Source organism: Stegostoma tigrinum, chromosome 6 (assembly GCF_030684315.1).
Source record: "Stegostoma tigrinum isolate sSteTig4 chromosome 6, sSteTig4.hap1, whole genome shotgun sequence".
In the NCBI taxonomy this organism is placed as follows: Eukaryota; Metazoa; Chordata; class Chondrichthyes; order Orectolobiformes; family Stegostomatidae; genus Stegostoma; species Stegostoma tigrinum.
This window is the reverse complement of record NC_081359.1, coordinates 109,083,769-109,096,383: the sequence shown is the minus strand read 5'-3', so window position 1 is coordinate 109,096,383 and position 12,615 is coordinate 109,083,769. Positions and strand designations below refer to the sequence as shown.

The window sequence follows — 12,615 nt, the reverse complement described above, 5'->3', positions numbered from 1 at the left end:
GCTCAGTGTCAAATTTTGTTTCTGTTTTCTCTTGTGCAGTCCCTAGAGATTCATTGCAACATTTGAGATGCCATACAAATGCACGTTGTTGCTAAGTCTTAGTTCCCTCCATCTCCTCAATAGCTCTACTAATCCTGAGTACAGGAACATTTCTTATAGCTCCTAGCTTCCATTTGGCAATGACAGCTTTCTTCAAGACTTTGATATTGGAATACCAATGTAGACTGGTGTGGTTGAGGTTGTTGAAGGCTGTGGTGAATTACGGAACTGCATAAACCAATCTCCCCAGAGAACACTGCAGAGCAGATGAGGAAGGAGCAGTTTCTACAAAATCAAGCAACAGATTAGTTGCATTTTGATTAGGTTATAATACTTCATTACAAATGACGACAGCAATAATTGGTTTGGTCAGAGGAACAAATGTGCAGTGCAAGGATAATGAGGTTGACCTGATTGCCTGATAGTGATCCAGCATGACTTGGATGGGCTGAATGGCCTCAATGGCCTCGTTCAGTGCCCTAATGACTGCGGTTGGCATCATCAAGCAAAAATGCTCAAGAGTAACCCAGAGGCTTGAGCATAATAATAACAGGTTGGGAGCCTGCTCGCCAGAGTTTGTAAGTATGAGAGGTGATCTCATTGAAACATATAGGATTCTTAAGGGGCTTGACAGGGTAAATGCTGAGAGAATGTTTCCTGCCATGGGAGAATCTGGGGCCAGAGGGGAATAGAATAAAGTCTTAGAATAAAGGGGCACCAATTTAAGGCTGAGATGAGTGGGAATTTATTCTCTTAGAGGCTTGCACGCCTTTGGAACTCCTTGCCACAGAGAGCTTGGGGGGGGAGGGGGTCGCAGACTCCTTACACATATTTAAGGCTGAGATAGATAGATTTTTGATCAAGGATTACAGGGAAAGGGAAAGTTGGATCAGCCATGATCCTAATCAATGGTGGAACAAGCTGAAGGGCCTGAATGGTCTATTCTTGTTCCTATTTTGAATAATCGCACAGTCTTAAAACCTAGGCTGACACACCCAGGATATTACTGAGGGTGTACAGCATTGTCAGCTGCTTACCAGATGTGACATCAAGCTGTCTCCTTACTTATGTGAGGAAGAGCAGAGAGATCCTTCCCTGGTGTCCTGACAAATATTCCTCCCTCAACCAACATCACGAGAAATAGACTATCCTGTCGTTATCTCTTTGTTGCTTGTGGGATCTAATTCATGTTGGCTACAAGGATTCCTACATCTCAGCAGTGACAAAGCTTCATTGCCTGGAATGTGCACTGGGATATCCTGAGGTGGTGGAACTGCAAGTTACAGCTGTGATTCTTTGGAAGCTTTTGTCTCCGCTACATCACGAGTGCGGCATGATGTTTTACGGTGGACCAGATTACATGCCTGTGTGCACCAGAAGCATATTCTGCCATGTCAAATTAGAACATAGGAAGTTGGAGCAGCAGTAGGCCATTCATTTGATGAGCTGATCTAATCCCCAGACTCAACTCGACTTTCCTGCCCACTCACCATAACCCTTTAATCATTACTAACTTAAAATCTGTCCATCTCCTCCTTAAATTTACTCAATGTCCTAGCATCCACTGAACTCTGGGATTGTGAATTCCACAGGTTCATGCCTTTTGAAAAGTAATTTCTCCTCAACTCAGTTTTAAATATGCCACCCTGCTGAGTAGCACTCATGTCAAAGGATCAAAATGCTAAACTACTTATGGATACTGTGGGCATTTGAAAGGTCATTTTTCTTTTTCAAACAGACTGCAATCCAAGCCAATAGGTCTCTACTACAAGTGGAATGGAGGGTCAAGGATGGGGAAGTCTTGCTACAGCTGTACAGGGCATTCGTGAGACCACACCTGGAGTCCTGTGTACAGTTCCAGTCACGTTACCCCAGAGAACACTGGATGCTGGGTCATTAAATATATTCAAGGCTGAGTTAAATTTTCAGTGACTCCTGCTGTTAAATTGTGAGTGTGTGTGCGCGCATGTGTATGTGAAGGAGAGTGTGTGTGCATGTGTGTCTGCGTGTGTGTACGTTTGCACGTGAGCATGCGTGTGCATGCGTGAGAGAGTTTGTGTGTGTGTAAGAGAGAGAGAGAGAGTGTGTGTGTGTGTGTGTGTGTGTGTGTGTGTGTGTGTGTGTGAGAGAGAGAGAGAGAGAGTGTGTGTATGTAAGAGAGAGTGTGTGTATGAGAGAGAGTGTGTGTGTAAGAGAGAAAGTATTTGTTTGTGTAAGAGAGGGTGTGTGTGTGAGTGTGTGTGTAAGAGAGAGAGTGTATGTAAGAGAGTGTGTGTGTGTCAGAGAGAGTGTGTGTGCGTGCGTGTGTGTAAGACAAAGAGTGTGTGTATGTCAGAAAGAGAGTGTGTGTGTGTGTGTGTGTGTGTGTGTGTGTGTGTGTGTGTGTGTGTGTGTGTGTGGGTGTGGGTGTGGGTGTGGGTGTGTGTGGGTGTGTGTGTGTGTGTGTGTGTGTGTGTGAGAGAGATAGTGAGAGTGGGATCTTTTGATTTAGCAGCTGGATTGATGCCAACTAAGTCATGCCAATCAAGGTAGAGATGGCAGATTTCCATCCCCATCAGAACGCTGGTGAATGACTTGTACTTTAACAATGGGGGCTGTTAAAGATAAGCTGGAAAGTGCACTTTGGGTCACTGTTCTGATCTGCCATGATCAAACTGATTTGGTCAATGGGCTGAATGATCTCACCCATTTCTATTTCTCTTATTCTCATATAAACCAACTGGGATATGGGGAGAGTTCACCTGCTTTTCTTCAAGCTAGTGCTAGGGATCTGATCATTTATATGCAACAGTGAGGGCAAATGTGTTTAACATTTCAACAAAGGATAATGTCTTCACTGGAATCTTCTAATTCTTACAGTGCGGAATGAGGCCATTCAGCCAGTTAAGTCTACACCAATCCTTCAGAGAGCATCCCAGCCGGACCTAGTCCCCAACCTTATCCCCGTATTTCCCATGGCTAATCCACCGAGCCTGCACATCCCTGGATACTGCAGAAAATAATTAGCATGGCTAATCCACAAAATTTGCACATCTTTGGACAGTGGGAAGAAACTGGAGTAGCCAAAAGAAACCCACATGGACACCGGGAGAACATGCAAACTCACAGACAGTTGCCCAGACTAGAAGCAAACCTCAGTTCCTGGTGCTATGAGGAAGCAGCGCTAACCACCAAGCCACCGTGCTGCCCCTCAGTGCAACACTCTTCTAGTATTGCAGTGGGTGTGTTTTTTTTTTAATTACAGGATGTGGGTGTCACTGGCTAGGCCAGCTGTTATTGCTCATCCCTAAGTGCCTTGAGGTCAGTCAAAAGTCAATCATCTTTGCTTTGGTTCTAGATTCACATGGAGGTCAGACCAGGTAGGGAGAGCTGTCGATCCAGTGTGGAGCTGGAAAAATACAGCAGGTCAGGCAACATCAGGAAAGCTGACCTTTCAGGTCTAGACCCTTCTACAGGATGCCAGTTCTTGCTATCTCCAAAGGCTGCAGTTTCCTTCCCTAAAGGGTATCATGATGGTAGCTTTCCCTGACAATGGTCATCATTAGACTCTTAAATTGAGATGTCCATTCAATTCAAATTCCAACAGCTACTATGGTCGGAATCGAACCTGGGTCCCCAGGTTTCAGTACCAATTGTCTTGTGTTAACAGCACCAGGCCATCAGCCCCAAGGGACTAGATGACAGTATGGAGCAATCACATCTGCCCCATATGACAGAGCAGGCTGAAGGGTCATATGGCCTACCCTTGCTCCTGATTTATATATTTGTAAGAGCGTCAGTCTTGAAGGGGACTTGAGCCTACAACCTTCTGATTGATCAGCAAGATTGACACCAACTGTGTCACTGAGATCAAGAGCCAGGTAAGAATGCTAAGTTCTCTTCCTTATTGGAACATTAATGAACGATTTATGTTTTAACAACATTCTAAAGGCTCCCTGTGAAGGAAAAAACAGAGTTAACATTTTTTCCTTCTGCTTTTTCCTTCACTGATGCTGCCAGACCTGCTGAGCTTTTCTAGCAAACTTCTGTGTTTGTTCCTGATTCGCAGCATCTGCAGTTCTTTCAGTTCTGAAGGCTCCCTGTTTACTTTTCCTGATGATCGGATTGTTGTGATGGGATCTAAACTCATGGTATCGCGGACAGCTGCTGGTTTTTTCCCCTCAGCAATCGTTTGAAGTCAGAATCAGCAAATCTGACTCAATGTGTTAATTTGAACGAGGCACAGATTACATTCCACATCTTCACAGGGATAACAGGAGTGAACAAAAAGTTTCCATTCACACGCTGGCGTGCAGGAAAAGTTTAAATGGCCCTGCATTTCATTTACACAGAGGGTGGTTAAGATGTGAAAGCAGATTCATTTTGAACAGGAATTGGATCACTGTTTTGGAAGGAAATAGCAATATAGAGCAATGAAGAAAAGGAGTGGGACTAGCTGAGTAGGTCTGGCAAAGAGCTGAGACATATATGATGGACTGAATGGCCTTCTTCCGTACTATAACCACACCATGACTTGAGAATTCTCTGCAATGCCTACCTGCCACATGTACTTGATGCCAATGATGTACAAATTCATGTGTTAAAGTATAACAAAGTGTGAAGCTGGATGAACACAGCAGGCCAAGCAGCATCTCAGGAGCACAAAAGCTTAAAGTTGACGCGTCAGCCAATTTGCTCACGGTGAGCTCTCAGAAGCAGCATTGTGATAAATAATGTTTGTGGCGATGTCAAAAACATTGAAAATTCAAGGAACAGAAGGAGGCCATTCAGCCCACAATTTGCGCACTGCCAAAATCTGATGACGCAGCCTATCCCACTTTACAAATCTTGACCCATAGGTCAAAGGTTACAGCACCTAAACTGCATATCCAACTATCTTTAAAATACAGCCAGAGTTTCTGCCTCTATCCCCCTTTCAGGCAGTGACTACCAGAATTCCAACAGCTTCTGGCTAAAAGAGGTTACTCCTCCAAACCTCTCTCAGTGCTTGACTGCTTACTTTAAAGCTGTTGTTTCTGCTTATTGGCCTCACAGCTCACTGAACTGATCCTGATTGAGGGACAAATATTGCCAAGACAAGGGAAGTACTCCCTACTCCATTGCTGGAATACTGGCAGATGGATTTCTCACACCCACATACAGATATGTAAGGAAACCGGAGCTCAATTCAATATCCACTTCTAAAGACAACAAAGTTCCCATTTGACCTTTCTGCATTAGTGTAACAACAGGGGCATAGGGCCAACAGGTTAGGCACAACCTTAGAGAGACAGGTCCATCATCAATCTCCTTTCATCAACCAGTCTATTTATGTACAGTTGATTCTACTATAATGCCATTGTTGTGTTCCTGTGCAACATCATGTTATAGAAAATTGTACTATAGAAATAACAGGCCCTATAGAAAAAGTTGAGTTAGGGACAGACCAACAAAAAAATTCACTCAAAAATAACTCAAAAGCCTAACACAAAGAACAGCACAATTTGAATAAATGCTTAATTCATATCTAATAATGAAATAAAAGCAAATTCAGTGACTTGAAACAAAAATCGAGATGACTTGATGGGGGAGAAGGTAGTACAGTACCCCTCAAGGAAGTGGTTCATGACAAAGCCTGCAAGATGATAACATGAGTCAGACTGGAGACTCCTTTGGTGCTAACATTGTACGCATTTAGGACAATGCCTGTGAAACGATCATGTGATTTTGACACATACTCCTCCGCGCACCGATGAATCGAATTATAGCCAACACAGGTTCACGTTTTGGAAATAGCTTCCCCCTTTTTGTCAATCACAATACAGCTAATTTGCATTGAAGGAACATGTGTTGTAGCAGAACTGACTGTATGTTGTCTTCACTCACTTCACAGTTTCCACCCATTGTTTTGCTATTGTTCCATCTGTCTTGTGTGCTGCGGGCGCACAAGGGGTGCCTGACCCATTCAGTGCCTCAAATACATTCGCTCTTGCTAACAATTGGAAGGGAAATCCTGTAGGAAATGGAGCTTTCTCACTGTGGGCTGTGAATCAATTAGCCTATATTTCATAGGGAATGGAATATAAAATAGGGACATCATACAAAACCTTTACAAGGCACTGATCCAGACCACAGCCAGAGAAATACTGTGAACCCATTTTGGTTCCTTACCTAACAAAAGATATACTGGTATTAGAGGCAGTCCAAAGAATGTTCATCAGGTTGATTCGGGAATGGAGGAGTTAGGATAGGTTGAGCAGGTTGGGCCTGTACTCATTGGATAAAAGAACGAAAGGCAACATTATTGAAACATATACAATTCCTAGGAGGCTTGACAGGGAGGTGTCATGCAGTTGTTTCCCCTTGTGGGAGAGTATAGACCAAAGGACATCGTCTTAGAATAAGGGGTTATACATTTAAGGCAAAGATGAGGAGTAATTTCTTCACCCAAAAGGTAGTGAATCTGTGGAATTCTTTTCTGCAGACAGTTGTCAAGATTGGGTATTAAGTATATTCAAGGCTGAGATAGATTTTTAATCAAAAAGGAAATCAAGGGTTTTCAGTAAAAGACAGGAGAGTGGAGTTGAGATTGATCAACGCAGCCACGGCATCATTAAATGGTGTCTCAAAATAGTAGTCTCAATGGGCTGAATGGCCTATGTCTGCTTCAACAGCTTATTGTCTTATAATTGCTCCCTTGCCTCTGGTTCAAGACCCAATCCAGTCAGATCGAATCGTATAAAGGATGCCATTCACCTCCTTGTGCCGATGTTACTGTCTGGAAGATCAACTCAGCAAGCCCCACTCTCTTGCCCTTCCATTCAATTTCTTTCTCTTTGGACTTTTATCCAATTTCTTTTCCAGTTGAATCTGCCTCCATCAGTTTCATTCTAATCTCCTGACCATTCACTGCATTGAAAAGCTTTCCCTCATGTCACTATTGCTTATTTTGCCAATTGTTTTAAATCTGTGTCCTCTGCTTCTCAACCCATCCAATGATGGGAACTGCTTTTTTCTCCACCTAGTCCGTCTCAGTCTCTCATGATTTTTAGCGCTTTTATTAGATGTTCCTCTCCAGCTTTCCCTTCTCCAGGATTGACTCCAATCTATTTAGGGAACTAAATTTCTTCATTCCTGATACCATCCTTGCCAAAGGGCAGGTAATGGTCTGGTAGTATTATTTCAAGATTACTAATCCAAAGAAATAGGTAATGTTCTGGGTGGAACGTGAATTCAATAATATCTGGAATTATGAGTCTGACGATGACTGTGGATGACGATGACGATGGAAAACGGATCTGGTTCTATAATGTCTTTTAGGGAAGGAAATCTGCCATCCTTATCTGGTCTGATCTACATATGAGGCCAGACACACAGCAATATGATTGATTCTCAACTGCCCCTTTGGGCAATTAGGGATGGGCAATAATTACAACCAGTGATGTCATCCTGTGAATTAATGAAAAAAACCCTTCCTGCACATTCCTTCCTAAAGTATGGTGCTAAGGACCAGGCACAACATCTAGTTGAAAATAAACCAGTGTTTTAACCAGGTTTAACCCAAATTCCTTGCCTTAGCACTGACATGTCCAGACAGCAAGAGTAATTCCAAAACAAACAGTGCTCTTTTCTGCATTTTCTTCTTTAAATTCCATTTTTTCAAAGAAAAATGAACAGAAGTGGCTGACGCTGATCGTCTGATTCTGTTTCCAGAAGCTCCTGAAACCCCAATGTTGTAAAGCTGACACAATGGAATTGAAAAAAAACACTAAAAAAAAAAAACCGGAGGATGCTGGAAATAAGAAACAAAAACTGAAATTGCCGGAAAAGCTCAGCAGGTCCGCAGCATTCATGCAGAGAAGTCGGAATTAACATTTTGGGTCGGGGACACTTCTTCAGAACTGATGGCTGTTAGGAAAATGTTGGCTTTTAATGCAGAAAATAGGGTGGGATTAAGGAGTAAACAATAGTTGGAGATAGACCCCAAAGGGAGAGAAGGATAATTGGACAAGGAGTGGATAAACATCAGCCTAGGACAATGAATAGCTGTAATGAGGGCAATTATTGGCTAACAATGGGTAATGTGTAATAACAGACCATGTTATAACAAGGCCTGGTGTGTGGAGTTTGGCTAAGGACATGGACGAAGGTGCCTCAAACCCTGAAAGTTAGATTAGATTAGATTCCCTACAGTGTGGAAACAGGCCCTTCGGCCCAACAAGTCCACACTGCCCCTTGGAGCATCCCACCCAGACCCATCCCCCAATAACCCACACACCCCTGAACACTATAGGCAATTTAGCATGGCCAATCCACCCAGCCTGCACATCTCTGGACTGTGGGAGGAAACCGGAGCACCCGGAGGAAACCCACTCAGACACAGGGAGAACGTGCAAACTCCGCACAGACCTGAGGCTAGAATCGAACCCGGGTCCCTGGCGCTGTGAGGCTGCAGTGCTAACCACTGAGCTACTGTGCCGCCCCAAAGTGTTGAATAAAAACTGAAAGAACTGTGGATGCTGTAAATCAGGAACAAAAACCAAGTTGCTAGAAAAGCTCAAGATAATAAAATGTGAGGCTGGATGAACACAGCAGGCCAAGCAGCATATCAGGAGCACAAAAGCTGACGTTTCGGGCCTAGACCCTTCATCCTCTGATGAAGGGTCTAGGCCCGAAACGTCAGCTTTTGTGCTCCTGAGATGCTGCTTGGCCTGCTGTGTTCATCCAGCCTCACATTTTATTATCTTGAAATTCTCCAGCATCTGCAGTTGCCATTATCCCTGCTGGAAAAGCTCAGCAGGTCTGGCAGCATCTGTGAAGGAAAAAACAGAGTTAACGTTTCCAGTCCGGTGATCCTTCCTCAGAACTGAATTAAAGCAGAGCAGCCCTAAAATTGTCGACCTCGATATTCAGTCCAGAAGGCTGTAAGAGTTCCCAAGAGGAAAATGAGGTGGTGTTCTTCCAGCTTGCACTAAGCTGCCCTCAGGGCACCGCAGCAAGCCGAAGATGTTGGCCAGGAAACACGGTAGTGTGTTGAAGTGACAGGCAACTGAAAGCTCAGGGTCTTTTTTGTGGACGACATGTAGATGTTCCACCAAGTGTCTACCCAGTCTACACTTCATTTCCCTGGTGTAGGGGATACCACACTATGAACAGTGAATGCAGTAGACTATCTTGTGTGAGTTGCAGGTAAAGTGCTGGTTCACCTGGAAGGCATGTTTGGGCCTTTGGATAGTGAGGAGGGAAGTAAATGGGCAGGTGTTACACCTTCTGCAGTTGCAAATGAAGTTGGCATGGGGCTATGGGAGTGAAAGAGGAGTGGACCAGGTGGACAAAGAAATTGAACATGGGCTATCAGTTTTCATACAGCTCTAGGCAAAGGAAATCCTTAATCATCATCGCAGTATGATAAATTGGCTGCCGATTCTGTGCATCATCATCTCTTAATGGAAATTCTGACGGGTGAGCTGAAGCTCTGCTATTAGCTTAACTCACCCAGTAGGTGAGCCCTTGACACCAGAGCTGGAAGCAGAAAGGAGGCCAAACTCAACACAGTTGCTTGGTTGATGCAACTGAGCAGCTACAGATCAGCTACAATGGGTGTGATAGGACGGTGCAGGGCAAAAAATTGTGACATACCATGACAGCAGACCGCCTGGCTAAGTCATCAACATCAACTGCAGTTGCTATATAAATGCAGGTCTTGTTTCCTTATAAATTAATCAAAAATTCTACTGCTGTACAATGTTGCCCTTCTCCCAAGAGAAACCCACAAAAAGGGAGTTCTGAAGAAGTGCTAAACCTGACTTGAAACATTGACTCTGCTTCCTCTCTGCAGATGCTGCCAGAATTCTCCGGGTTTGTATCTTATGTAAGTTTAATGTGCTTTTAGTGGTTGGGGAGACATAGCTTGGGCTCCAGCATAATCTCAAAAGCTATGAAAACATGACTTTTCCACTAACAGATCTGTCAGTTAGAGCTTCTTTTTAAAAAAAGCCCCAGTTATCTAAAGTTTTGAAAATAAGTCTGTTGCCTAACTGATTGGTGTTTCTCGCATAATCTGCACCTGATAACGTATCTGTTAAACGAGAAAACTTTCGTTCCTCCCAACACACGGGCAAGTTTTTTTTAGAACTTAATGGTTTTTCAAATGCCAAGCTCTGGCTTCAGAGCGAGCCGCTGACAGAATACGGCGGGGCTGGAGGTTGGGGGGACTTGTCAGAATTCCTGCCGGACAATTTGCAAGTGTAAGTTGTGAGAGGGGTAACAGTGTAATCCAAATTAAACCCCACTGTGGAATTTTAAAAGCCCTACTTCCCCGATTCGAACGAACTCAGATCAAAGTTTACAGGCGTCCAAAAGAAAGCGAAAGAGTTCTACATTTTTTTAAAAGTAAAATGTTGCCACGGATCGAAACAATTCCTCTCTTTCTCTCCCTCTACAGTCCACCTCGGTTGCTAGGATTTTAAGGAACTTTTCATTAAGTTGGAAAGAACTTTTACTCACAGTTCCTTGTCGACTTTCCCTGGCAAACTGCTCGCGTGAGTTTGGATTTGACTCGGCAAAGGAGCTCCGGTTTTGCTGGCAAAACTCTGGGAGGAGGGCCAGGGTGTGTTAAGGAAGCTCGTCCATTCAGGAACATGAAACAAATAAACGCGCACACACATCTGACTGCAAAGATTGTTTCTTGGAAATTAATCAATTTAGAACATAATTTCTTGCAGCATTCATTCGACTGCAGAAAGGAGATTGAGATTGGAAGTATAGAATTATGGGACCCCTGCAGCATGGAAGCAGACCATTCGGCCCATCGAGTCCACACTGACCTTCCGAAGATCATTACCTCCTAGACCCACCCCAGAATCCCTACATTTCCCAAGGCTACCCAATCTTGCCTGCAGTCTGTAGGGCATTTAGCATGACCAATCCACCCTAACCTGCGCATCTTTGGAGCACGGGAGAGCATCCAGCCGAAAATCAGGCTGGCATATGGAGAACATGCCAGGCAGAGCTGTACTGGCTCTCTAATATAGCCTTTTTGTTGTTGTTTTTCATGGGAAATGGGCATTGCCAATATTTATTGCCATCTTTATTTTCTCTGTAGGAGATGATGATGATATGCCTTGTTGAACTGTTGCAGTCCTTGGGGTATAGGGACACCCAAAGTGTTGCTAGGAACGGAATTTTAATTTGATTATGATTTTGATTATAGAATGGCACCATCATAGTCCCAAATCAGGATGTTGTGTGACTTGGAAGAGGACTGGTGGGGAAGTGTTTTTATAGCTTGGTCAGATTTATTCTTGTCACATGTACCTAAATACAGTGAAAAGTTTTGTTTTGCGTGCAGTGCAGGCAGATCTTCATGAGGGTAATGGAACAGAGTACAATGCTATGGCTGCAGAGGAGGTGCAGAAAGAAGGACCACACCATTAAGCTTTAAATTTGAGAGAATCATTCAGAACTCTAATGACAGCAGGGAAGAAGCTGTTCGTGAATCTATTGGAGATAACAAAGTGTGGAGCTGGATGAACACAGCAGGCCAAGCAGCATCTCAGGAGCACAAAAGCTGACGTTTCGGGCCTAGACCCTTCATGGCCAGCACAGTAGAAAAGCTGAATAAATTATGACAAGCGCTAAGAGTAGGAGAACAGAGGTGAGCTGTACTAAATGCAACCCATATAATGTGAAAATAGACTGGGGAGTAAGTGAGAATTGTCATTGTGCTAAATCAACTCATGTCATAACAGGACCGGGTGTGAGGTGGGTAAAAAACATGAACAGGTGGAATCAGGATCTGATTTTATTCAACTTGATACCGGGCCCTAAAGGCTGCAGGGTCCCCAAGCAGATAATGCTCAGCATTTAACAACATTTCTGCCACAGACCTGCTGTTGTGCTCCAACAAGCCTCAATGCAAGCTCAAAGAATCACATCACATTTTCCACTTGGAGAGCCTGTAGCCTTCAAGGCTCAGCATCAAGTTCAGTAGCTTTAGATCTGATTCCATTGGGCCATGTTTTTTACACACTTCACACCCAGTCCTGTTATGACACAGGGCTGTACTCTCTCTGTGTCTCTCTCTTTGGGCTTCATCTCCCCCTTCTCCTTCACCCAGCTTTAACATAAATACCACATTTTCCTATCTGCTAACAGTTCTGAAGAATCACTCAACCTGAAAAGTTAACTCTACTTTCTGATGAAGGGTCTAGGCCCGAAACGTCAGCTTTTGTGCTCCTGAGATGCTGCTTGGCCTGCTGTGTTCATCCAGCCTCACATTTTATTATCTTGGATTCTCCAGCATCTGCAGTTCCCATTATCTCTCTCCTCTACTTTCTCCCCTCAGCTGCTGCCAGATCTGCTGAGATTTTTCAGTAATTTCAGTTTTTATTTCATATCTACAATTCTTTGTTTTATTATAGAACATAGAACATAGAACATAGAACAATACAGCGCAGAACAGGCCATTCAGCCCTCGATGTTGCGCCGACCTGTGATCTAATCTAAGCCCCTCCCACTACACTATCCCATCATCATCCATATGCTTATCCAAGGACTGTTTAAATGCCCCTAATGTGGCTGTGTTAACCACATTGG

At 43.8% G+C, this 12,615-nt stretch overlaps 1 protein-coding gene across 2 annotated transcripts in view; it reads right to left on the bottom strand.

Moving 5' to 3' along the window:
* The window catches only part of slco2b1 (solute carrier organic anion transporter family, member 2B1), a 93,459-nt gene extending 82,798 nt beyond the window's left edge, over positions 1–10,661 (bottom strand). For both annotated transcript variants that reach the window (XM_048532954.2, XM_048532955.2), the window contains exon 1: positions 10,525–10,661. The gene's annotated coding sequence lies outside the window, so the exon portion shown is untranslated. The remainder of the gene's footprint in view (positions 1–10,524) is intronic.
* Between the last annotated feature and the right edge of the window lie 1,954 nt (positions 10,662–12,615).